Source organism: Macrotis lagotis, chromosome 7 (genome assembly GCF_037893015.1).
Source record: "Macrotis lagotis isolate mMagLag1 chromosome 7, bilby.v1.9.chrom.fasta, whole genome shotgun sequence".
Lineage (NCBI taxonomy): Eukaryota > Metazoa > Chordata > Mammalia > Peramelemorphia > Peramelidae > Macrotis > Macrotis lagotis.
Window position 1 is genome coordinate 185,734,128 of NC_133664.1, and position 26,624 is coordinate 185,760,751.

Here is a 26,624-nt window from a genome sequence, read left to right on the forward strand (position 1 = left end):
CCCCATAATATGTATTACTAATATTTGGTCCTGAAATATTATTTCTTTCCTTTTGTCATACTCTTCTCTACTACCACCTCACCATATCTTCTTCTACTTTTGCTGATTTTAGGTTTTTTGATTTCCCAAGGTCCTTCATATCATGAGAGAAATTTAGAGAAAGGAAATATCAAGAAGTGGAAGAACAACAGTATCAAAGTCTGAAAAAAAGATCAAGAAGAAATTAGATTGAGAAAACGTCATTAGAACTAACAAGAGATAGTAGATTTAGAAAGAGTAGTTTTAGTTAAATGATGCAGTTGTACAAATTGTAGAAACAGTGAATGAGCTGAATGAACAAATGAATGTGAATGAAGCATTTATCAAGTACTATGTGAAAATACTGTGTTAAGTTCTGGGGAAACAAATAGAAAAGTAAAACAGACCCTCATTTCATGGAACTTAAATTTGAATGGGGGGGCAGCTAGGTGGGGTAGTGGATAAAGCACTGGCCCTGGAGTCAGGAGTACCTGGGTTCAAATCCGGTCTCAGACACTTAATAATTACCTAGCTGTGTGGCCTTGGGCAAGCCACTTAACCCCATTTGCCTTGCAAAAAAAAACTAAAAAAAATTTGAATGGGGAGACATCAATCACATCTGGAAACTTTCAGCCATATGTCAGATAGAAAAGTCCTTTGGTGGTTAGGTTATTATGGCAAAGTGGGTATTAATGTTTTTTCTATAATGCTATTACTTAATGTTATAACTCCCAGATTTAAGGTTTTGGGCTATCCCATCCAGGATCTGAGGAGGGAAATGGCTGTTAAGGTGGTGGTGGTTAGGCTTGCCTGCACATACAACCTCCCATATGTCCCTTAGGGTGACCTGCTGCCTCAGCTAGCCTGCTCCATGTATGGTAATTTCTTGGCAACTGGACAGGGTGATTGCCCTATCTCCACAAGAGTTGCTTCCCTTGATGATAGCTGAGATAACTGGGCTGAAAGTAGAAATGGCATGGGGGTGGGTTCCAGGGCAGAGTGATGTTTGTCCTTCATTATTGAAGAAGATTATGACATCTGATCTAGAGAGGACTCCAGCATTTGAGGCAAACTTTCTCTTGCAGGTTTAATAGGGGACTTGAATAAGAGTAGAAAATGATGGGAAGATGGGTAGTGATTTGCAATATTAGATAGCACCCATATTTTCAAGATCCATTGAATAAGAGTAAAAGTATAATTAAAAAACAAATAAAAGACAATAAACATTGGAATATCCTCAAGTTAGACAAAAAAGTCTAATACTTTGGAAAATCTAGTAGATAAAAGTCATGTGAATAAATTTTTAAATAAAGATATAATTCAATTTTACAATATTTAAATTGGTCTTTCCCATGTTTTCATGTGTCATTCCCACTTTTTTATGTTCTTCAACTACTGCTCATCTCATTCTAACACAATCCCATCTTCCACCTATCAAAAATATTTACAGTTTCCTTATCACACACATATTTCCATTAAAAAAAACAACCAAAACTACTATATGCAGTGATTCTTTCAATGAACCTTTGGCTTCTTTTGGAATTGATCTCTTTTCAGCTTTGATATTGCTTATAGTTTTGTGAATGAGATCTAATATCTATATAGTGTAATGCCTCTGTTTCCCTGTATTCTAAATGGAAATAAAGCTTGCTACCTCTCTTTGCCAAAGAGCAAAACTGTAAAATTATCACATCTAGCCATTAAAGGCCTCATGACAAAAATGTTGTTAGAGAAATACGATGTTTGGTTAATTGTCTTTAACTCCTTTGAAAATGAAGGAAAGATGGGGCGGCTGGGTGCTGTAGTGGATAAAGCACTGGCCTTGGAGTCAGGAGTACCTGGGTTCAAATCCGGTCTCAGACACTTAATAATTACCTAGCTGTGTTGGCCTTGGGCAAGCCACTTAACCCCATTTGCCTTGCAAAAACCTAAAAAAAATGAAGGAAAGAATAAAATTAAAAGGATGAGGGATGCACCCAGGAACTGACTCTCTCAATGACTTGTAAAGGATACCTCAAAAATAAGAAGGATCCTCACTGGCAGTTTTGACTTGTTGAAATAAATATGTACAAACCTTCCAAATTTTGTCCTAATTAGGAACAAACATTATCCCACTTGATGGGTGTTTGATGATGATGTTTGTCCTTCATTCTCAAAGAAGACCATGGCATCAGGGAGGTGATGCCATGACAATTACATGAATTGGATAAGAATGCTGTGCTAAGTCACCAGTCTCATTTTCTTCTCAGGAACCATCTATGCCAGATATGAATCCAGATCAGTGGAGATGGTCCTGGATAGCAATGGAGGGAATCAACATCAAGTGATTTGCCCAAGGTCACACAATCTTATGTCAGATTTGAACTCAGGTCTTCCTGATTTCAGAACTGGTCAGGACTCTACCCACTGCGGCATCTAGCAGGTGATGGATGGTTGCTTACACTTGACTCAAATAGCCTTGTCCATTGGGAGGTATGATCTGAAACATCACCTCTGGTTTGTTCAATCAAAGAGGGGCATGACCCCCAACATGTGATGGGACAGTGATTTGCCAAAGATGTGGAGAGTACCCAGGAAGTAAGGGGAGAGGAGTGAGGGGAGAAGCCCTCTGTTTTACTATTAAGGGAGTCATCTCAGAGCACTCTTTTCAAATATTAATTGACTTCAATTATTAATTCACTTAAGTATCTAAGTGAAAGGAGCCTAAGACCACCCCCCCCCATTCTAATTTGATGAAAGGAAACTTTCTGAAATAGGGAAATTTCCAGTCACTTGTTACAGAAATATGTTTGAAATTTATTTACTTTTGAAAGGATAAATTCAGAAAACAGGCTTCCAGAATTCCAAAAGAGAATAAAAAAGCTTGTAGTTACTGTTTCTATGACAACATTGGTATCCTTTCCATCCAGTATGAAAACTGAGTTCTTTCTGCCCTTTCTAATTACAAATTAGGAGGAAATTGAAGTACCCAATTTTTTGGATTTTAGTCCCTTTGAGCCCCTGAATTGATGGGTTCAGAGCGCAATGTCTAACAGCAGAGAGAGAAGCTGCTGTGTAGCAAAATGGAGTGTGGCCACAGGAGGCCCAAAGAAAGATACGTGTAGCTGACCTTATTTAGTGACAGAGAAGTTCAGAGTTGTGGTAAGAGTCTATTGGTTACTTTTATTATAAACATACTCAAACATTCTCTTCTGTACCTTTATTCTTATTTTTTTTGTCTACCTCCTCTTTGCCAACTATTTCCATTATGGGATAGTAGAGTCAGGATGTGAGGAAGAGTGAAGATGAGGAATTTTTTAAAATGATATTCTCATTAGATTTCATGAATTCAATGATCTTTTCAAAACAGATTTTTTTTTTATCCAGCTCTAACTGACCTCCATTCTCATATCTCTAACTGCCTATTTGATCCCTTCAGTGGACAATCCAATAGACATCTTAAACTTAACATGTCCAGGATTGAACCCATTATGTTTCCCCCAAAACTTTCATTTTTCTAAATTTCCCTGTTGGGGCGGAACCAAGATGGTGACAAGAAGGGATCGAGTCTTAGAAGCTCTCTGATAAAATTCTGACCACATTCAGATCCTGATCGAAGTCTAGGCCCCCCCCCCCCCATAGAACACCAGGGCCCCCCCCACCTCAGTCCTGTGGCAGAGGGAGGTGCTTATGGTCATTCACAGACCAGGAGGGAGGACAGAGCCTCACACACTGAGACCCTTGTGGGAGTGTCCCAAAATCTCAGGAAGCACCCCAAACGAGGCCCAGGCTGGGAAAATGAGCAAGCAAAGAAACAAAAGGAAGACTATTGCGAAATATTTTGCAAATGAGACCAAGAAGGATCAAAATACTCAGTCTGAAGATGAGGAAGCACAAGTTCCTGCATCTAAAGACTCCAAGAAAAACAGAAATTGGGCTCAGGCTATGACAGAGATCAAAAAAGACTTTGAAAATCAAATGAGGGGGGCGGCTAGGTGGCGTAGTGGATAGAGCACTGGCCTTGGAGTCAGGAGTACCTGAGTTCAAATCCGGCCTCAGACACTTAATAATTACCTAGCCATGTGGCCTTGGGCAAGCCACTTAACCCCATTGCCTTGCAAAAACTAAAAAAAAAAAAAAATCAAATGAGGGAGTTGGAAGAAAAACTGGGAAAAGAAAGGAGAGAGATGCAGGAAAAACATGAAAATGAAGTCAACAGCTTAGTCAAGGAAATCCAAAAAAATGCTGAAGAAAATAGCATGCTAAAAACCAGCTTAGGTCAAATGGATGAAACAGTTCAAAAAGTTGTTGAGGAGAAGAATGCTTTAAAAAGCAAAATTGGCCAGATGGAAAGAGAGATAAGAAAACTCTCTGAAGAGAACAAATCCTTCAGACAAAGAATAGAATTCAGGGAGATTGATGAATTTACCAGAAATCAGGAATAAAAAAAAAATGAAAAATTAGAAGAAAATGTGAAATATCTCATTGAAAAAAACAACTGATATGGAAAACAGACTTAGGAAAGATAATTTAAAAATTATTGGAATACCTGAAAGTCATGATCAGGAAAAGAGCTTTGACATCATTTTCAGAGAATTACTACAGGAAAATTGCCCTGATATTCTAGAAGCAGAGGGCAAAATAGAAATGGAGAGAATCCACCGATCCCCCAGAGAAAGAGATCCCAAAAAACCAACCCCCAGGAATATTATAGCCAAGTTCCAGAACTCCCAAGTCAAAGAGAAAATATTACAAGCAGCCAGAAGGACACAGTTCAAATATTGTGGAACTGCAGTCAAGGATCACACAGGACTTAGCAGCCTCTACATTGGAAGCTCGTAGGGCTTGGAATACAATATACCGGAAGGCAAAAGAGCTTAGAATGTAGTCAAGAATGAACTACCCAGAAAGACTGAATTCCTCTTCCAGGGAAAAAGATGGACTTTCAATGAACCAGGGGAATTTCAAATGTTCCTTTTGGAATGGCCAGAGCTGAACAGAAGGTTTGATCTTCAGATACAGGACTCAGGTGAAGCATGGAGATTGGAGGAGAGGGGGGAAATATGAGGGACTTAATGAGGATGAACTGCATGTATGCCTGCATAGAAAAATGACACTGATAATACTCATATGAACCTTCTCAGTTAATAGAGCAGGTAGAGAGAGCTTTTATAGTTGAAGCACAGGAGAAAGCTGGTGAAAAATGGAGTCAATAGAACAAAAGGGAAATGAAATGGAAGAAAGAAAAAGGAGAGGGGGAATAGTCCAAGATATTTCACATAATAAGATTTTTTTTTGTTACAATGAGCTATTGCAATGATATGGAAGGGGGGAGGCAAGGGGGGAATAAGGGAACCATTGCTCTCAACTTAGATGGCTAGGAGAGGAAACAGCATATATACTCAGTGGGGTATAGACATCTGGAGTAAGAAGGAGGGGGGAGCAGGGGGAAGGGCTGGGGATGTGAATAAAGGAGAGGATGGACCATGGGGGGAGACTGGCCAGATATAACACATTTTCTTTCTTACTTCTTGCAAGGGGCTGGGATTGGAAGGCCTGCCCAGGACCATAGGGCCAGGTGGATTCTGGGCCTAAGGGGTGGTATGGGGGCTCAGGGCTTCTTGGCCCCAGGACCAGGGATCTGTCTGCTGTGCCACTCAGCTACCCTACAGCAGAGTCAGAGTGAAAGGAGAGAGAAAATAGAGTACATGGTAGTGGAGAAATAAGAAAGGAGGGAGTTGCAATCAGCAATGGCAATGGTGGAAAAATATGGAAATAACTTTTGTGATGGACTTATCATAAAGAATGAGATCCACCCATGACAGAGTTGTTGGTGTTGGAACAAAGACTCAAGCATATTTTTTGTTATTATTATTTGGGGGAGGGTGCAAGGCAAGTGAGGCTGGATGGCCTGCCTGGGGCCACATAGCGGGGTGATCTTTGGGTGTCTGGGGCCGGATTTGGACCCAGGTGCTCCTAGCTCAAGGGCCAATGCTTTGTCTGCCACCCAGCCACCCCTACTATTATTGCTATTTTATTTTATTTTGGGTCTTTTTTTTTCCCTTCTTTTTTTTTGGTTTTTGCAGGGCAGTGGGGATCGGGTGGCTTGCATGTCACACGGCTGGGTGTTTGTTAGGTTTACGAGGCTGGATATGGACTCGGGTGCTCGTGGCTCCGGGGCTGGTGCTTCATCCATTGCGCCACCTGGCCATACCTACAATTATTATTATTATTTTTTTAATTTTAATTTTTTCTATCCCCTTTACTTTTTGCACCCAAGCAAGTCTATCTATACTCATGGGGGAGGAGGGGTATTTTGTTTACATGTAAACAAGAATATTTTATTAATGTAAAAAAAAACATTTGTACAAAATGAGAATAAAAAATAAATTTAAAATAAAAGAAAAAAATAAATTTCCCTATTACTATGGGGCTACCACCATCCTCCCATGTCACTCAGGCTAGAACCCTAATTATCATCTTTGACACCTCTTACTCTCTATATCCAAGTTTCCAAGGCCTGTAGATTTTACTTTTCATAACATCTCTTTCTCTTCTCTGATATTTCCACTACCCCAGCCTTTATTACCTTATGCCTCTTTACTATTGCAAGAACCTCTGATTGGTTATATAAGTCTCTCCCCATTTCAGCTGTCAGACTTGTCTATCAAAACAGAACACTATTTTTGACATTCTAAGCCCTTCATAACTTGCCCCCCACAACTTTCTAGTCATCTTATACTTTACTCCCCCTCTTCACTCACTCTGTGATCCAATAACACTGACCTCTTGCTGTTCTTCACACAAAACACTCTGTCTGCCCTGACTGTGAATCTTCACTGTTGTCCACCAGTCTGGAATTCTCTCCTTTCTTGTCTTCACCTCCTAGCTTTCCCTACTTTTCCCAGTTAAAATCCTTCCTTTTATAAGAGGTCTTTCCTGATCCTGCATTAATGTTAATATTTTCCCACTGTTAATTATCTCCATTTTGTCTTGTATATAGCTAATTTATATATTATTGTTTGCTATGAGTTCCTTGAGAGTAGAGACTTTTATTTATTTGTTCGTTTATTTGTTTTTGCCTTTCTTCATGTCTGTAGTACTTACCACAAATTCCTGGCTTAATAAATGCTAATTGTCTTATCTTTCTAAAAAATGTCCTATGTCTACACTGTACATTCTATGTTGAAGTAGCCTAAGTATGCATAGATATACTTGTGTCTCTAGTATACTTTGCACTTGGAAGGACCTTTGAGAAAAATCTAACAGAGAACACATTTAAATAAACTTTAACTCTTCTGGGCACCTTAGCAGGGACAGTTTTGGGGATCTCATAGAAGGCTACAACATGTTTGTGCTTATGATGTAACTCTCCTTGAAGGAAGATTTGAAGGGCATATATTCGAAATAAGACAATTCTTCTAAAATTTCCTAAGTTCTCTTCAAAGTAAACAATACTTGTTTTAAAATCTATTGGGATTCTATACTTGATCTTGGCCTATTCATTCTTTCACCACATGACCAATATGGAAATATATGCATACACATAACCCATATCAAATTGCTTACCATCTTAGGGAGGGGGTAGTGAAGGAGGGAAGGAGTCCAGCCTCATACTTTGTTTTGCCATTGATACCATAATTGTTACCTTTTGATTATCTCTGTTCAGTGTTTCCCATATTAACAACTTCTGTTCCCTTAACTTATTAACATACTTACATAAAGAAGATAACAAAATCTTTGAAACTTTCTTCATGGAAACATACATTTTAGTAGCAACATCATAGATCAGAGAAAGCAGTTCTAGCAGAATGTTCTAAATCAGAGTTTTGACAAATTTCCATGATCTAGTTTACCAAGCCATTTCTTAGAAATGAAGGTAGGATGGGGCAGTAAATAGAGCACCAGCTCTGGAGTCAGGAGTACCTGAGTTCAAATCCGGCCTCAGACACTTAATAATTACCTGTGTGGCCTTGAGCAAGCCACTTAACACCATTGCCTTGAAAAAAAAAGAAAGAAAGAAATGAAGGTAGGACCTGGAGTCAGAAAAGCAAGTCACAAACTACACCTCTTTTACTTATTAGTTACTTACTAGTCATCTGATTATGGAACTAATACCTCTGAGCTTCAGTTTATCCAGCAGTAAAATAGAGATTAATAATTTTACTACCTATCTGTCAGCATTATTTTGAGAAGATGCTTTGTAATCTGTACTGTAGAAAATAACCTATTGTTGGTATGATGAAACTATTAAAATGCTTGTGAAACCATAAACATTATATAAACATGTGACTACGATTAATTATTATCATTATTAAGAATACAGTATTATGGGTTTACATGGAGTATGGTCAAATTCCCTCTTGACTTTAGGAGTAGTACCAAAGCATATTGAGTAGAGTGCTGAATTTGGAGTGAAAAAGATCTGTGTTTGAAATGAGCCATTGATACTTTGCACCCATAGGGAAATCATTTGACATTTCTGGGTGTCAGTTTCCTTGTCTGTAAAACTTAGAGGACCTGCTTCAAAAAATTCCTGAGATGTGTACAAGATGAAATATGTTAAACATTTATGTAATAAATATGAAATCATCATCATCATCATCATTATTACTCTGGAAACAAATCAATTGCAGAACTCTCCAAAGATGCAGATAGCAACCTAACCCAAGGGCATTGGGTAATTTTGTCAATTGAACAGGTGGCAAAGCAAGACCAACCACGTGAGTGGGTCAAGTGAATTTACTGCATGATAGGTCTGGTAAACTTCATACATCATTAGGAGAACAGACTGCCACACCACAGTCCTCTGGCTGGCTCATAATATGACATTTGTTGCTTCCAAGGTATTTTCAGGTCATTAGGACATTTGCAACTTTTCACCATCTGACTTGTAGAGATGTTTCTGATTATTCTCAGCTGGAAGATAGAAGGAAAGACAGAGACAGAAAGAGAGGGACAGAGACAAAGAGGCCTAGATTATTAGGGATCCTTTTTTCAACTCTATTTTCTCAACTCTTGCTCCTCCAATAGAATAAGCCATTTCCTGTTGAATAGGGTGATATTAGCCAACTAACTGTTGGCAGAAAAAAATGAACAAGGGAGTAAATAATATGTCTACTCTGAAATATTGTTTCAATTAAAAATATTATAAATTCAAAAAATGAAATAAAAATAAATTGATACTGTTTCACAAACTAGTTATTACCACTCTTGATTTTTATAACTTGAAATCTGAATTTTAAAAATTATTTTACCTTTTGAATTCATTAATTTTAAAGTATTTTTCAGCCTCTATAAATTTAATTGCCTATGTGATTTTGATTGATTCAGAGTGGCATGATGCAGCATTCCCCTAATTATTTCTTTCTTCCTAGCCTGCACAAGAGGTTTGTTCCTAAATATAAAAAGTGTGAGTCATTGGAAGATTGAGTTTAGTTAAGGGCTATAGTATAGTAGTTCCTAAAATCACAATATCAAGAAAAATCCCCTACTAACCAATAAAGATTTGGTGATGGGAAATATTTACCTTTGTTTGCTCCAGTAGTGCTTTTTCCATGTTAATCAGTTTGACTTAGTTAAAAGTACTCCACTTAAAGTAAGGTAGATGTGGGTTCAAATCCAAACTCTAACATTTACAACTTGAATAATATTTGGTTTATCTGGGTCTCAGTATCCTTATTTCTAAAACAAGTGGTTCAGATTCAAAGGTCTATTACAGCTCTAAATCTATGTTCCTCTGAAGTTTTTGAGTTCTACTGGTTAACTTAGGACAGACCTTTCTGGTCAATAGGTGTACTTCTAATTGAAGACTCAAAATAAGGGAGTATTGGAGAAATAAATATCAGTTCTGAAAACTTGAAAAAATATACCTATTTTTAATAAGATATGAAGCCGATGATAACCTTAGTTTATCACTTAACCCTTTCCAAAAACCTCTTCTTCACAGTATTGCCAAAGTTGAATAACAGTCCTCTCATGTTATTCTCAAAAATCCTTTGCCATTTCTCTGCTTGATAAAATTCAATTTTTGTGGTATGCAGGGCCTACACATTCTGGAACCAGTCTTCCTTTGTCAGTCCAGTAGGATACTATTGGAGAATCCAGTCAGACTTGTTGAACCACTTTCATGCCTTATGCTTTCTCTATGTGCTTGCTTATATTCTTCTTAATTTCTGGGATACCTCTTTCTCCATCATATTCTTTTCTAAACTTTAAACCCCAATTCAGAAAACTGAGGGGGGGCATTCCAGTTAATTTGGAATTATATCATATAGAAGGAGGAGGAAGAGATTTTTCCTACTTGAGACATTTTTCAATATAACAGAATTATAAGCAATGTGTTAATGTTGCCAAATTAGCTTTAATATAATTATCCTTAATATAAAGTTAAAATTACTAGCATATAGACTTAAAAGGTAGTGAAAATGTTGTTGAGGACATTTTTGTTCAGGTATGGATTTGACAAAATATATTCTAAGATTCCTTCCAACTCTGAGCTTCTGTCATATTGATTCCCCAAATTGGAAAGATATGTATTTATCCTCTACCCAATATCTCACAAAGAATTTTGTTTTTCTTGAAGACGTGATTTTATGGTGCATACAGAGGTAATAAGAAATATCATTTCATGGCCATTTGGTCATCATAGTTGTGCTTATATGAGCATAAGTAAAAAAGACTACCATGAAGATAATGGCAGCTTATCTGCCAATATTTGTCACAATGAATAAAGAGATAGAGGAATTCTATTAAGGACTCAGTAAGAGACTCCAGATTTAATCAAATACACTTTAATTCTTGGTGTTTCATTGAAAATGGGAAAATGGGAGAGAGCAATGAGAAATAATTTGGAAATATGACTCAGGACCAAGAAACAGGAGACAAAGGATTCATAAATTAAATAGTATCTTAATGTCTGCATATCATTAACATATCAATACATTATTCAGTAGGAGAAACAGGAAAGTCCCAGGAAGTAAATGGAGGTCACAGCTAAATCATATCTCCTAAGCTCGAGGTAAAGATATGAACTAAGTAAAGGAGGAAAAATTAGAGAAGGAAAGGGTAAGGAAATGTCATAGCAAAACCAAATAGAAAACTGGAAAAGAAATTGAAGAAATGAGGAAGCAAAAGAAAAGTAGTCTAAATAAAATGAATAAATACTATGGGTCAAAAAGAAAGCAATTCTGCAGAAGAAAGGAATAATAACTAAAGTACCAAAATAAGGGACTAACAACTAGACCAAATTTAATATGAGAAAATAAATATTGCAGTCACCTAGGAAGAAACCTTCATAGAATTGAATTGCCTTAAGAAACTCAGTTACGGGGCGCTAGGTGGAGTAGTGGATAAAGCACCGGCCTTGGAGTCAGGAGTACCTGGGTTCAAATCCGGTCTCAGACACTTAATAATTACCTAGCTGTGTGGCCTTGGGCAAGCCACTTAACCCCATTTGCCTCGCCAAAACCTAAAAAAAAAAAAAAATAAACTCAGTTACATGAGAAGTTTAATAAAATAATTAAATTAAAATATAAGTAGCATGTTCTTTCCATCCAAATAAATTCACAAGTATCTAGTACTTATTTTATAAGACAATTTAAAAGAAGTTGATGATTAAAAAATGAACAAAGTTAATAACAACCTTGAATGCTAATAATCTAGCCTACTTAAAAGACTAGAAAACAGTATTCAACAATTTGATTATACATGAAATATAAGCATTGATATGTTAAAACATAAAGGTATATGTAGTGTTAAAGAGAGGAAACAGAATAAAGTTTATTTTACTTCATCTAAATCTAACAGGAGTTATAATCATGATTTCAGATAAAATAAGTTGACAGCAAAAAGTAAATACTGTCAAAAGAGATAAATAGGGAAGTTATGCTTAAAGCAAAATAGATAATAGAATAATAATTAAAATATGGTATAGCATCTAAATCCTTTAAGAAAAAAATTTTAAATTTAAAGTTCTCAAATAAGAATTCAGGAATAAACAAGAAAGTAGTGATCTCTCTGAAATAATAGATTTTTTTTTTAAAAAGCATCCTGCGTATCCAAAAAATGCAGGGGGAAAAAATTGATGGAACAAATTTTAAAAATAAACCAACATATCAGTAGTAGAAGCAAAAATAAAATTTATAAGACATAGACAAGAAGAAACCACATATTTAACTTTAACTTTTCAAGAAATGTTAGTTTCAGAAATTTAGTAATAAACAACAAATACAACAGTCAGCCAGGAGAAATTTGTTCATATTCTTTTTTTTTTTTTTTTGCAAGGCAAAGGGGTTAAGTGGCTTGCCCAAGGCCACACAGCTAGGTAATTATTAAGTGTATGAGACCAGATTTGAACCCAGGTACTCCTGACTCCAGGGCCGGTGCTTTATCCACTGTGCCACCTAGCCACCCCTCATTCATATTCTTAAAAAGAAAATCCAAATTACTCGTCTATACTTTATTCGTAATTAAAGGAGATAACTTGAATATAACATCCTAAAAAGAAAGATTTTTTTATCAGCCTCTTTTTCAAAACACAAACAAGCTTAGTCAACAAAATTAAGCTTCATCATCAATGGAAAAAATATGGACCTCTTTTTAAAAGTGAGAATTTGAATCATTCCCTTAAAAGAAACTAAGGGGCAGCTAGATGGTGAAGTGGATAGAATACCAGCCCTGGAGTAGGAGGACCCAAGTTCAAATTCACCTCAGTAGTACTTAGCTGATGACTTTGGGCAAGTCACTTAACCCCATTGCCTTGCGAAAACAAAATCAAAAAAGAAAAGAAAAGAAAAGAAAAGAAAAGAAAAGAAAAGAAAAGAAAAGGGAAAAAGAAACTACAAGAAGGAAATTTAGCATATAAAGTCATCAAACAAAGGAAACAAAATAAATGAATACAAAAAGTTAGCTGCTTGTTTTTTGACTTCCACATTTTTTTCTTTCTGGTATGGTGTATTCACAATATCATTTATTTCTCTTGATCCATAGATCATCATGTCACACAAATTTTACATTGTGATTTTTCCCTCCAGTTCATGGATTTCTTCACAAGAATGTGTTGTAAATATCCAACACTATTATTCTTTTTAATTTACTTTATTCACATTAAATAGGAAAATAATATTACAAGGTTATATTTTGTCTTGATTTACATCTTTCTTAAACTTTTGTTTAAATTTCCATTTTAGTCATGTTGTGTATGAATAGAACAAAAGGGGGAAAAACATGAGAAAGAAAAAAACAAAATTCTAAAAAGAGTAGCATACTTAGGTCTTCATTCAGACTCCAGGGTTCTTTTTCTTGACACGAATGGCATTTCCAACACAAGTCTTTTGGAATTGTCTTTGATCACTGTATTGCTGAGAAGAGTCAAGTCTATCACAGTTGTGTACAATATTCTTCTGGTTCTGTTCACTTTATTCACCATCAGTTCTTGTAAATCTTCCCAAGTTTTTCTGAAATCCACCTACTCATGACTTCTTTTTCTGTTTTGTTTTTTTTTTTTTTGCAGGGCAATGGGGTTAAGTGACTAGGCCAAGGTTATTACACAGCTAAGCAAGTATTACGTGTCTGATGGTGCTCTGTCCACTGTACCACCCTGCTACCCTTTACTCATGACTTCTTACAGAGCAATAGTATTCCACCATAATCATGTACCACAACTTATTCCCTCATTCCCCAACTGATGGGGAGGGGGGAGATTTCCAATTCTTTGTCACCACAAAAAAGGGCTGCTATAAGTATTTTTGTACATTTGGATCCTTTTCCCTTTTTATGATCCAGTAAGCTGAAGTAAGTTTGCTGTTGCTAAAAGAATTGACTTGGAAGCCTCTCCAATGTTACAAATGTAAGTTTTCAGAATACCTAATTCAAGAAAAAATTGAACCTTCACAATGAAAAGTTAGCAATTACCTTATGGATGGATTAATTACCAAAGTACTTGATGGTGAGGTTGAATATGGAGAAAACTTAGTGTCAGAAGCCACATCCAATGGAAGATATAAATGAAGTTAAATTATACTACCAGTGTTACCACAAAGCAATGAGTTTCTGAGCCACAAGACAATATAGGTGCTGTTGTTTTTGGTTGTATTTGTATTATGGCCACTTTGGGGGTATTCTTTGCAAAAATACCAGAGTGGTTTACCATTTCCTTTTCCAACTCTTTGTACACATGAAGAAAATGAAGCAAACATGGTTGTGACATTCTCAAAGTCACACAGCTAATAAGTGTCTGAGGCTGGATTTGAACTCAAGTCTTCTGACTCTAGGCCTAGCACTCTATCTACTGCAATGTTAGTTTCAACCAATTCATTCTCATTCTTTTTTCTTTCCATTTGCTCAATTGTATTTTTATTTACTTATTTTCGATATATTATTTTATTTGATTTTATCTTCCCCAGTTACATGCAAAAGCAAATTTCAACATTCATTTTTAAAACCCTGGTCTCTGAATTCTCTCCTCTCCTCCCATCCTAACACCTCACTGAGAAAGCAAGTCATCTGATAGAGATAAAAAAATATGTAGTCATGAAAAAACATCAAGCCAAGTTGTAAAAGTAAATATAACCACCCTCCACCAAAAAAAAAAAAAAAGAAACCTCAAGAAAAATAAGATATGCTTCAAGCTGTATTCAGACATCATCAGCTCTGCTGTTGGAATGGATAATCCTTTATCATAAGTCCTTCAGAGTTCTTTCTTTTTTTTTCTTTTTTTTTCTATTTTTGCAAGGCAATGGAATTAAGTGACTTGTCCAAGGTCACATAGCTAGGTAATTATTAAGTGTCTGAAGTCGAATTTGAACTCAGGTCCTCCGGACTCCAGGACCAGTGCTTTATCTACTGTGCCCCCTAGCTGCCTCTAGAATTCTCTTGAGTCACAGCATTATTGAGAAAAGCTAAGTCATTCAGAGCTGATCTTCCTACAACACTGCTCTTACTTTGTATATAGTAAATTTCCCATTGCATCTGGTCATGCTAGCTTTTTACTGAGAGTATTCTGTTCACCATTTCATCTAAATCACACACCACAATTTATTTAGTCATTATACAACCGATGAACATCCCCTCAATTTCTGGTTTCTTGCCACCAGAAAAGAGTTGGTATAAATACACTTATCTATCTATCTATATATATGCATACATATATATATGTGTGTGTATATATAAATATATATATATATATATATATATATTGAGAGAGAGAGAGAGAGAGAGAGAGAGAGTTCTTTTTTCCTTCCTGTTTTTTCATCTCTTCTGGAATATAGTAGCATTGCTAATTCAAAGGGTAGGCATGATTTTATAGCCCTTTGGGGATAGTTACAAACTGTTCTACAGAACTGTTGAATCCTTTCACAACTCCTCCAATAGTGCACTAATATCTCACCTTTCCCACATCCCTGCCAACATTTGTTATTTCCTCTTTTTGTCCTATTAGCCAATCCAACTGGCATTTCTCTTGTCAATAGTGAGTTAGGACATTTTAAAAAATGATCTAAATAGCATCAAAAACCAAATATGAAAACTTCATGTCTTATGATCATTTATCAATTGGGGTATGACCTTATTTTTTTATCAATTTGGCTCAGTTTTCTATGTTTGAGAAATGAGGTCTTTTTCAGAGAAACTGTTTCAATATTTTTTTTCCCACAGATACTATTGCTGACTGTAATTCCCTCCATCTTATTCCCCCAGTGTCCAATTATTCTATTCTCTCTCTCTCTCTCCTTTCCCACATCCCTCCTCAAAAGTGTTTTACATCTATCTCCTCTGGTAATCTTCCCTCCCTTCTATCACCTTCCACCTCCTTTCTCCCATCCTTTTCCTCTCCTACTTTTCTCTAGGATAAGATAGATTTCTATACCTGATTTCTATATCTGAGAGGGTATCCTCTCTGAGTCAATAACAATTAAGATTAAGGCTCACTTACTCCCTCTTACTCCCCCCTCTTCCAATCCAAGTGTTTTCTTGCCTCTTTTATGTGAAATAACTTAACCCATTCTAACTCCCACTTTCCCTTTCTCCTTAGTACATTCTTCTGTCACTCAAACTCCATCTTTTTAATATATTATCCCTTCAAATTCAACTCCCACCTGTGCCTTAACTTTAAATGCTTCTTTTAATTGCCCTAATAGATGAGAAAGTACATTGTTGTCAATTCCGATGCAGGAATATAAACATTTCATATTAAAACCCTTATGGTTTGCCTTTCCTGCTTGCCTTTTTATTCTTCACTTGAGCCTTGTATATGAAGTGCAACCTTTCTGATCAGCTCTGGCTGTTTCATCAGAAAAGCTTGAAAGTCCCCTATTTCATTAAATATTCATTTTTCCCCTGAAAGCATATGTTCAGTTTTGCTGGATAATTGATTCTTAGTTGTAATTCAAGTTCTTTTGCTTTCCAGAATATCTTATTCCAAGCCCTATAATCCCTTAATGTAGTAACTCTAAATCATGTGTTATCCTAACTGTGGCTCCTTAATAATTGAATTGATTCTTTCTGGTTGCTTGCATTATTTTATCCTTGACTTGAGAGCTCGCCCATTTGTATTTTTAAAGGAGTTGTTTTCTTCAGTGGATTTTTTCCATTTGGTAAATTCTAATGTGTTAAAGAGTTGTTTTCTTTTTGCATGTGCCAAATTATATTTTTAAAGGAGTTGGGTTTTTTGGGTGGTGGATCTTTGCTATGGTTTTCCTCCACACTTGCCTATGCTGGTCTCTGCTCCCTGCACTGGGTCATGCTCTCCCCTGCACCCAAGTTAGACCTTTTATGAAGTCTTTCCAAGGTATCATAAGCTGGAAAATATTCCACTCTGTAGTTCTGATGGTTCTGTTGCTCCAGAATCCATTACAATCTTGATTAATCTTATTTTTGAAGGAAGCCAGGGAGAGTCTAGGAAAGTTCCTAGCTTTTCTTCACTGTCTTGACTCCACCCCCTTCTTGTTGTTTTCTCAAGGAATTAAACATTAAGCTTACAGTCTTCTTCACCTGGACCCTTTTCCTATACTTTGAAACTCTACTATACATATTGATATCTCTTGAATGAAACATGGACTCCTCAATTTCCACTTTTAATTCATCTCACTTGCATATATATGTATATATATATATACATATATATATATATATATATATATATATATATATATATATAGTCATACAAAGATTTCACCATTGCCCATTGTTCCACTATCATGACTAGGAGCTCTGAAATTCACCTTTTCTGCTTTTGCATCTATTCTATTTCTGTCTTTCACTTCTTCTAAATTTATTTTTCCTCTCAAGCATAACCTTCATCCATGAGTGTTCTTCCAAATCATCACCATGATCTGATTTTACTCCCTTTCCAGTTGTGCCCCTACGGTTAAACATTTAAAAACATATACTCTACTCACAAATTCATTGCTCCTTTGTCCTTTCATCACCCATGACATACCAAAACCTAACTCTGAATTATCCCTCTTATCTGCTTTCTCCACCCTAATTTAGGTTCATATCAAATATGAACTGACTTCCCAATTCAGTTTTCAAGAACTTGCAAGATGGTTCCTCAAGGGAATGATTACTATCTCAGGTATCTTGTGGATCTACACTTCTAAAACTATAGCTCACAAGCCCTCCTCAATAATTTTATCTTTAATAGTCATCCAATAAGCACAAATACCTTGATGCAAAGGCATTTACAAAAATAGCATAGGAGCTACAAAATATCTTTCCTCAAGTTTTAGGTGTACTCTACCACAAATACAGATAACATCTATGGGGAAAGTGGACACAGAGAGAGTAGTGAAGCAAACAGGTAGGGAGCACACCCAGTGATCAAGGCAATTTGTGAGCCTAATATTGCAGAAACCTAATATCCTTTCCCTTTTCATTATGTCTTCATAGTACTCCCCACCTGGACACAGAATCACTATTGGTAGTGGGATGTCACTGAGCTCGGTTCCCTGGGTCTTCTCCTCACCATTCATTCAGTCATTTCTTTCCATTAACCTTCCAATCTTTTACCACATCTCGTCAATTTTACTTCCAGAATCAGTTTTATTTTGAATCCCCTAACTTACTTTTCTGCCTGCAGACATCTTGCTCCTTGAAGCTACTTCCTGCCTGGAATACTGATCCTCTCTATGTTATTGTTCCCATAGAGCAGAGCAAGGAATGTCTGGTCCACGAAGTTATTTGGTCTGGCGTTGTCACAAAAACCACAGGAGGGACTCAAAATTCAATAATTCTAGGAGCTTTTTAGGGCTGAATTAAATGTTTGACAGGCTAATTTTTAAGTTGATAGTTTTGGCCTGTGAATGATATTATAAATATTTAAATAGCCCTTAGCAGAAAAATTTTTCCCCACCCTTGCCATAGAGAATGTGTTTCTGTTGAAAGCTCAGTGTGTCTCACCAAGGCTTCAGAATTTCCCTGAAATAATAAGGTCTGAATTTCTCAACTCTCTTTTAGGCCTACTTGAGGCCTGGCCAAATATTTTGCCCAGTCAATGAGCAAGCCCCTTCCAATTCTATAAAGAAATTGACTTTATTTTATGAAAATATATAGCATAAATGCATATTTTTATCACTTAATTCAATACTTCATCATATACTTGGAGTTTGTCAGAGACAGACCACCTGATATCTCTTCCTGCAAAACACTCACATACACATACACATACACACACATACACACACACACACACACACACACACACACACCACCCTCTATTAAATGTAGTTATAAAAGCCATGCAACTATGCAAACTGGATTAAACTGTTTAATTTCAACTGGGCTCTCACTAAAATGACTCAATCCTCTTATTCTTCTTAAAACTTTATTATACTCCCCCAAATGGCTATTTTTAACCTTTTTAAGTCTCCCTCACACTACTCCTCCCCCCACTTTTCACCAGAAGATTTGGCCTCATAATTGACTAATAGAGGCCATTTGCTTTGAGCCACTTTCCAGTGCTATATCTTAACACCCCTTGAAATCATCTCCCATTTTCTCTTCTTTTTCTCCAGTCTCTTATGAAGATTTAGCTCTTCTCCTTCCTAGAGCCTTGTTTGATCAAATCTCCACCTGCATCCTCTGGCAACTTGTCCCTACAATATTCTCCCTCCATCCTTTATAATCTCTTCCCATCAATTTTCTTGTTGCCTACAAATTCTCCCCTATGCTTCAAAATCTTTGATTTGATCCTACCATTTATCCAGTATCTCTTCTTCTTTTCATACCCAATATCATTTAAAAAATTTAAAACTTGGCTCTACTTTCTCATCTCTCATCTACTTCTCAGCCCCTTGTAATCTGTCAGAATTCTAGCTTCATCACTCAATAAAAACCATTATCTTCAAAGTTAATAATTATTTCTTAACTGCCAAATCCAAAGGCTGTTTTGGGAGTTGGGAGAAGAGAGGGATAACCTGTGAGTTCATTAGTGGAGGAAATTCTCAGGACTATTCTCCTACCTAATGCAGTTGGCAGATGGTTTACAATTTACATTATTATTTACAGTATTAATCACTGTAGGCTCTGAGAGTTTAGATGCTCTCTAGTGATTCTGACAGCAAAGCTAGATTTTTTTAGTCACTACATAAGACTGAAACTTCTATAGGTCTTTTTTCTATCATTCTTCAGCCTTCTGGACCTCTGTACAGTTCTGATTCTATTAATTATCTCTTCCTCCTGTATATTCTTTTTTCTCTGTTTCTATATTGCTGCTCCTTCAATCTGTCAGACTACTCCTCAGTATCATTTTCTGGATCATCATCCATTGTTTGCCCTACTATGAGTGATCTACTCCAGAGCTTTTGGACTTTCATATCTTCTCTTTCTAAATTTCTAAATTCACTTTCCTGGTGATCTTATCACTTCATCCAGCAACTCTCTGGATAGAAACATCTGCCTCCTAGGCATTACAGACTGAATCTGCCAAACATATCCCCAATTTAAAAACTAAAATGGAACTCATTATTCCTCCATATACATACTCTACTCTTTCTCACTTTCTCTTTTCTATTAATTCTACCACCATCCTTTCTATCATCAGGTTCACAATCTCATAGTCATCCTCAGTTCTTCCTTCTTATTTATCTAGTTGGTTGTCAAATATTAACAATTCTACTTGTCATATCTGTCCCTTTCTTTCCATTCACATGGATATCACTCTAGTTTAGAATTTTATTATCTTTCACTTGGGCTGTTTCAATTGCTTCCTAATAATTTCCTCTGCTTCCACTCTCTGTCTTCTCCAATCAAAAGTCTCTGCTTAACTGCCAAAAATACACTCTTAAATCACAAGTCTAACCTAATAATTCTCCTGCACAAGAAGTTACAAAGACTCTGATTTGACATAAAATACATACACTTTACAGTTGTTCTATCCAAATTGGTCAATATTTTGCACTGCCAATACAAAACAGAACCAGTCATGGATATCTAGTAACCCTCAGACTATACAGTATCTTTTTAAAAACTATCTTATCTGTGCACTGGACCCTGCATGTTTAACAGAGGCTGCTTTCTAAATTTAGTGCTAAAAAGTCAATGTGACTTACTACTTAATTGCACATGATCATCAACAGTGTATAAGTCACTCTTTTAGTACCATGCCAAAGGTTCTGAGTTTTCTGAATCTATCAATTTCTCAGTTTTCATCAGTAAAAAGACATTTATTAAAATGCTTCCTATGTTAAAAAAGTCCAAAACAATATTCCACTTGGGAAGACAACATATAAATAACTACATACATAAAAAATATACAGGGTAAAATGGAAGGTGATTTCAGACTCTATAGCTCATATATATATATATATATATATATATATATATATATATATATATATATATGTATGTATGTATGATGAGAAAAGATACTAAAACAAAAGGAAGTCCAGCTGTAAGGGTTTTTAATGTCCTATCTAACCACAATTTTGGCCTTTTACATCTTTCTGTGTCAGTGATTTCCTGCTTCAATTTCGCTTTTCTTGGCTTTTCCCTGTATCTCTCTCTCTCTCTCTCTCTCTCTCTCTCTCTCTCTCTCTCTCTCTCTCTCTCTCTCTCAACATCTCTCTCTCAACATCTCTCTCGACATCTCTCTCTCTCTCTCAACATTAGTTGCATTAGTGTCTCAGCTGTGTTCCATTCTCAATTAGTAAATTCGAATGCAAACAGAAGGTGCCCTCCTCTGTTTTCTGCAAAGAGGTTTTACATAGAAATCCCCTTTTCTACTCCTTCCCACTTCTACCTTTTGTTTCCTCACTTCACATCAGTCTTTACACATGTTGCCCATGTCTTGCTTACTTGATGTCTTCATGCCTATTCAATTACTTTGAGGCTAAATAAAATTTTGAAAGGTGGAGATGTGCAGGGAAGACATTACAAGCAGTGAGGATGACATAAGCAAAAGCCCAATAGCAAGAAATGCCAAGAGTATTTGAGAAATGGAAACTACTTCAGTTGAATTGGAATGCTATATATGTATAAAGGAGTAAGACTGGAAAAAATAAGCTGTAGCCAAAAAACTTGAAATGCTATAATTTATCCTTTATTGTGTATAAATGCATCTGAAGGGTTTTGAGAAAGCAAGTATAGTATCAGAGCAATCTTTCATTTAGGAAGATTTATTTTCTAGTAAGGTATAGGAAGGATTGCAGATAGTATTTCCTGGAGAAGAGAGAAAAAAGTGTTGAAGTCAATGAATCTGAGGGGGGCAAGAGAAATGATGATAATCTGAGGGGAGCAATGTAACAAAAGAAATAAGTCCAAGATGTATATTAAATGAATATACTTGTTATATGCTATTATTTTGTATCATTATTTCTTGATATGTGCCCCCTCCAATAAAAATTGTAAGCTACTGAAGGTCAGGGCCTTCCTTTGCAACCCTAGTGCCTAATACAGTGAGAGTACTGAATAAACATTTTTGTTGATGATGATTTTAACTTATGCTAAACAAAAAATTGTTCAAACACATTTGCAAAACCAAACAATGTCAACAGAATTTTAAAGTATATTTGGTAAGTGGTTTAGATTTACTCCATGTTTAAATAACTTCTATAGTTTAACACCAATTTCTAAAGGTCAACCAATTATTCTGTTTTTTATTAATATATGATGCTTGTACAAAAATATTCATAGCAGCCCTGTTTGTGGTGGCAAAGAATTGGAAATTAATTGAATGTCCTTCAATTGGGGAATGGCTTAACAAAGTGTGATATATGTCTGTCATGGAACACTATTTTTCTATTAGAAACCAGGAGGGATGGGAATTCATGAAAGCCTGGAAGGATTTGCATGAACTGATGCTGAGTGAGATGAGCAGAACCAGAAAAACATTGTACACCCTAACAGCAACATGGGAGTGATGATCGACCTTGATGGACTTGCTCATTCCATCAGTGCAACAGTCAGGGACAATTTGGGGGTATCTGTGATGAAGAATACCATCTGTATCCACAGAAAGAGTTGTGGAGTTTGAACAACAACCAAAGACTATTACCTTCAATTTAGAAAAAAAAATTATTATATAATTTTGCTATTTCTTATACTTTATTTTTCCTCCTTAAGGATATGATTTCCCTCTCATCACATTCAACTGAGATCAATGTTATACCATGGAAACAATGTAAAGACTAACAGACAGCCTTCTGTGGCGGGGGGGGGAAGGAAGCAAGAATAGGGGAAAAAGTTGTAAAACAAAATAAATGAAATCTCTCTTTAAAAAAGAAATATATGATAAATGTGAATTTCTTAAAAAGTTTTATGCAAACTAAAATTTTATATTTGAAATTCCATTATAAATTCATTATGAAATAGTTTACCTTCCTGTAAAGAATACTGTAGTAAGTACATATATAGGAATCTTGCAAATGCTATAGTGAATGAAGGCCATGGTCTAGCCAAAGTGTAGGTAAAGCTCAATCATTTAGTAAATGATTTGGAATTTATTATTTTATTTAAGCACTTTGAATCTCTTTTTCCCCACATATTTTCCATATATCAGAGTAATGAATGCTATAAATTATCTACTAATTTTTCATTTTATTTTTCATAAACTTACCTTTTAATAATCTCATTTCAAAATTGGGTAAAAAGGTCCAAGCTTCTCCTTACCATTCTGTTCATGATTTTATCTATTTTTATGATGTCTCATCTCAACCTTTAAAATTCCAAGCTGACATGTCCCTTCCAATTCTCTGAATTTTAGTTGTAATTGTCCTTCTCTGACCCCCCCCCCATTTACCTTATATCATCTCCCTTGAAGGGAAGATAGGAGAATTCCAAATGTAGCTCTATCATAGTTAACTCAGATCCATTCACACACATTCTGCTCTTAATCATTTTCCAAACTGTGGATCTATTTACATTTATGGACATTCTCTTTTTGTGCAGAGACACCTCAGAGTTCAATTGTGCCTTTCAGATATTCCATCTGTTAGGGCTCTCTTACACCATCTTTAGATTCTGGAAGTAAAAATTAATAGGGGCGGCTAGGTGGCGTAGTGGATAAAGCACTGGCCTTGGAGTCAGGAGTACCTGGGTTCAAATCTTGTCTCAGACACTTAATAATTACCTAGCTGTGTGGCTTTGGACAAGCCACTTAACCCCATTTGCCTTGCAAAAACCTAAAAAAAATTAATAGAATCAGAACAAGTAAGCCACTAAGTTCAGGCAGCTAGCTCAGAACCTATTTCAATGTAGGATAGAGAAAGGAAAAAGCCACTAATCATCTGCCTCTATATATGGTGCTAGAGGTATTATGACCAGAAGTGTTCAACTCCCACTTTGAGTGTACTCAGAAGTTCTGCCAATACCCTTGTGAAACTATTGAAATTCAGACTTGCTTTAAGTTGAGGGACTTTTTAAAAAAAATTTTGGCTTTTTATTTGTTTTTACTTAAAAACTGAAAAATTCAGTTCCTAAGTTTGAAAACTGGATCACAACTCCAAAGAGAAAAAGATTCTGTACTTCATAGGGAATAGAAATCCTAGGCATTTGGTTCAATTTTTGTTGCTGCTGCTGCTGCTTCAGTTAGTGTTTGGTTCCAATCTCTGCACTTTTTTCATTCTATTTTTCCCTATCAATATTTTTTGTCACACTATTTGTTTATCCTGTGTTTTTTCCATCATATCCTGTAGTTTCTATTCTTTCTACTTCTCTTTTCCCTAGGTCATTACAAGTAAGAGAATATTGAAATCAAATTCAGTAGAAAGAACAACAACCTATCTAACCTATCTTAGGCTTTATAGATCAAGTCACTCACAAGAAGAACTTGACTTATAAGTAAAAACCAAAAAAAAAAAATCTGACATCTAATTGTGGGACTCTTCTAGGTTCAGAAACAATTAAATGGCATGCCATGGATGCAACCTGTGTTTTAAAAAAAAGGGTTCCTCCCAGCAGGGAGGCTGGCAAGACCATTGCATTCATTTATATTATCTGGAATACAATGAGATTCCCTTTAAAAGTATTTTCCAAAGTATCATGTCTTCATATCATTCCACAGAAAACAAAAGGAGAAGAAACTCAACCATGATTCATGGACAAACTAGGACAATAATTAAATGGGTTTGGAACAATGCTATCCAGATTGTTGGAACTCTGGCATACAAATATAATCTGGCTTTCTTTAAAACCCTGTTCCTCTTCTCTGCATGCCAGCAGATGGATTTTCCAAGCACGTTTAAGAAGTCAGTGGCCTTTACATCATAATGGGCCATCTTCTCTTCCACTAGTAGGTAACTAAGGAAACCTGACTGCTTGCTTCATTACTGTGGCTCTGTGTGCCAAGTTTCTAGTTCTTAGAATTCAGAGTGAAGGACTGGATTAGATTAGTCAATGAGAACTGAGAGACACCTAAATACGGGATTATAAACGCATATCCACAAAATACCACTGATAAGAAATCTGCATTGTCATACAGGTAAAAAAGGGGTTCATCACATTTCCTTCCTATAGCAGTTGCTGACCCTGGGGGCAGGGGGGAAATGATGTTTTCTAATCTATAAAATGTAAATTTTGGGAAACAACTTGGTAAAAGGGAACCCTGACTGTAGTCAAAAAGATCCAGGCTCAAATTCCTCTGTTACTACCTATGTGACCTTGGGCAAGTCATAACCTCCTGGCACATCACACTCATTCTTTGTAAAAGGACAATGTTGGACTAGATGGACTCTGAGTTCCCTTCCAATTTTAGATCTATGATTTTATTTCTGAAGCACTCTGAGGCCAAATGCTGCCCTAAAACTTTAAAGCATAATAAAATGACATGAGTAGAGGTGCTGTAAATGATCAAAACATGCCTCCATCTACAGAGGAATTAGATCAATACCCTCTTTTGTAGGGATGCTCTGGACCTGGCAATACAGCTTATTCTAAGCTTACATTATTTGATTTGTTCTAAATTTACTTGCTCTATTACCAGGTGCCACCCAAGTTTCCAGCTGTTGGAAGTTTCCAGCTATGTCAAAATCATTTAGTGATTGCTCAGAACCCCAATTGCTTGGAATAGCCTAGCAGTCCTCAGGAGGAACAATTTTGATCACAGAGAGAACAGTCTGAACAGTTTCAGAAGTTAATAGCTAAGATGAAAGGAATTTTCAGTAAACAAAATCCATTGACCAATATCATCTCATCAAAAGCTAGTTTTAAAGATGTTTTTGAAGCTTGTAGGGGAACTGAAAGATTAGAAAATGCAAATAACTTATTTGAGATGACTGAAATCTGAATATTCTAGCTTTAATCAGGTGATGAGGCTTTGAACAAGTTTTTACTTTTTGATATTTGTATGTGTAACAGCATAATATGAATTCTTCGAAGATCAGATGAGCTACTGTATTTGAAAACACTTAAGAGTAGATCATTGTTTAAATTCCTCCTGTATGACACCTTTCAACAACTCAGTTCTACCAGGTTACTGTTTCTTTCTTCTCAGATATTAATAATCAACTTGGCAAAATTTAAAAATTCAATAAAGGTCACCTGCTATGTCATCAAAATCATAACAAATTAAATAATAATTCTGTAGAGCGATATCATTAAAAGAAGTTCAAACTTTACAAAGAGATGTGATCATAGAGTCATAGATTGAGAAGTGGAAGGGAACTTGGAGGCTGTTTAATCAACCTCCTCAGTCTACACATGAGGAAGCTGAGGTTGAGAACAGTTAGGGGATTTGTCCACAGTCACATAGAGAGCAAGAAAGAACAAGGCAAAATTGGGATTTAAATCTGGGTCCTTCCAAAGGTAATTCTCTTTTCATAGGAGCACTCTGCTTTTCTTTACTATATGGACTGACAATGTCATCAAGCTGCTATTTCACAGCTCTGTGTATCTGCCTTCTTATTTTCATTTGGACCTTGAATTTTACATGGATCATTTCTCAAATCCTCCTCACAGATTGTCACATTACCATCCTCTAAAACACAGAGATAACTTTCTATTACCAATAAGAAATCAATTCCTATTCTGCCAAATTGTTCCTTCTGGCCCTAGTAAGTTCCCATTATCTGTTTAAATCACTTTTTTCTGCATTAAATTCCTATATTCTGGAGGTTTATGTTTGAAAAGCAGTAACTAGAACTTTTGGGTTCTGATTCAAATATATCTATGTTACTATGGGAACTGATCAATAG

The 26,624-nt window shown here is 36.0% G+C and overlaps 1 protein-coding gene across 10 annotated transcripts in view; it reads left to right on the top strand.

The window, feature by feature from the left end:
• Positions 1–2,918: 2,918 nt before the first annotated feature.
• The window catches only part of LMNTD1 (lamin tail domain containing 1), a 155,503-nt gene continuing 131,797 nt past the window's right edge, over positions 2,919–26,624 (top strand). For 8 of the 10 annotated variants that reach the window (XM_074194213.1, XM_074194227.1, XM_074194212.1 and 5 more), the window contains exon 1: positions 24,763–24,913. The gene's annotated coding sequence lies outside the window, so the exon portion shown is untranslated. Of the gene's footprint in view, positions 3,160–24,762; positions 24,914–26,624 lie in introns of those variants that run through there. The other 2 variants (XM_074194220.1, XM_074194217.1) reach the window with 1 other exon arrangement.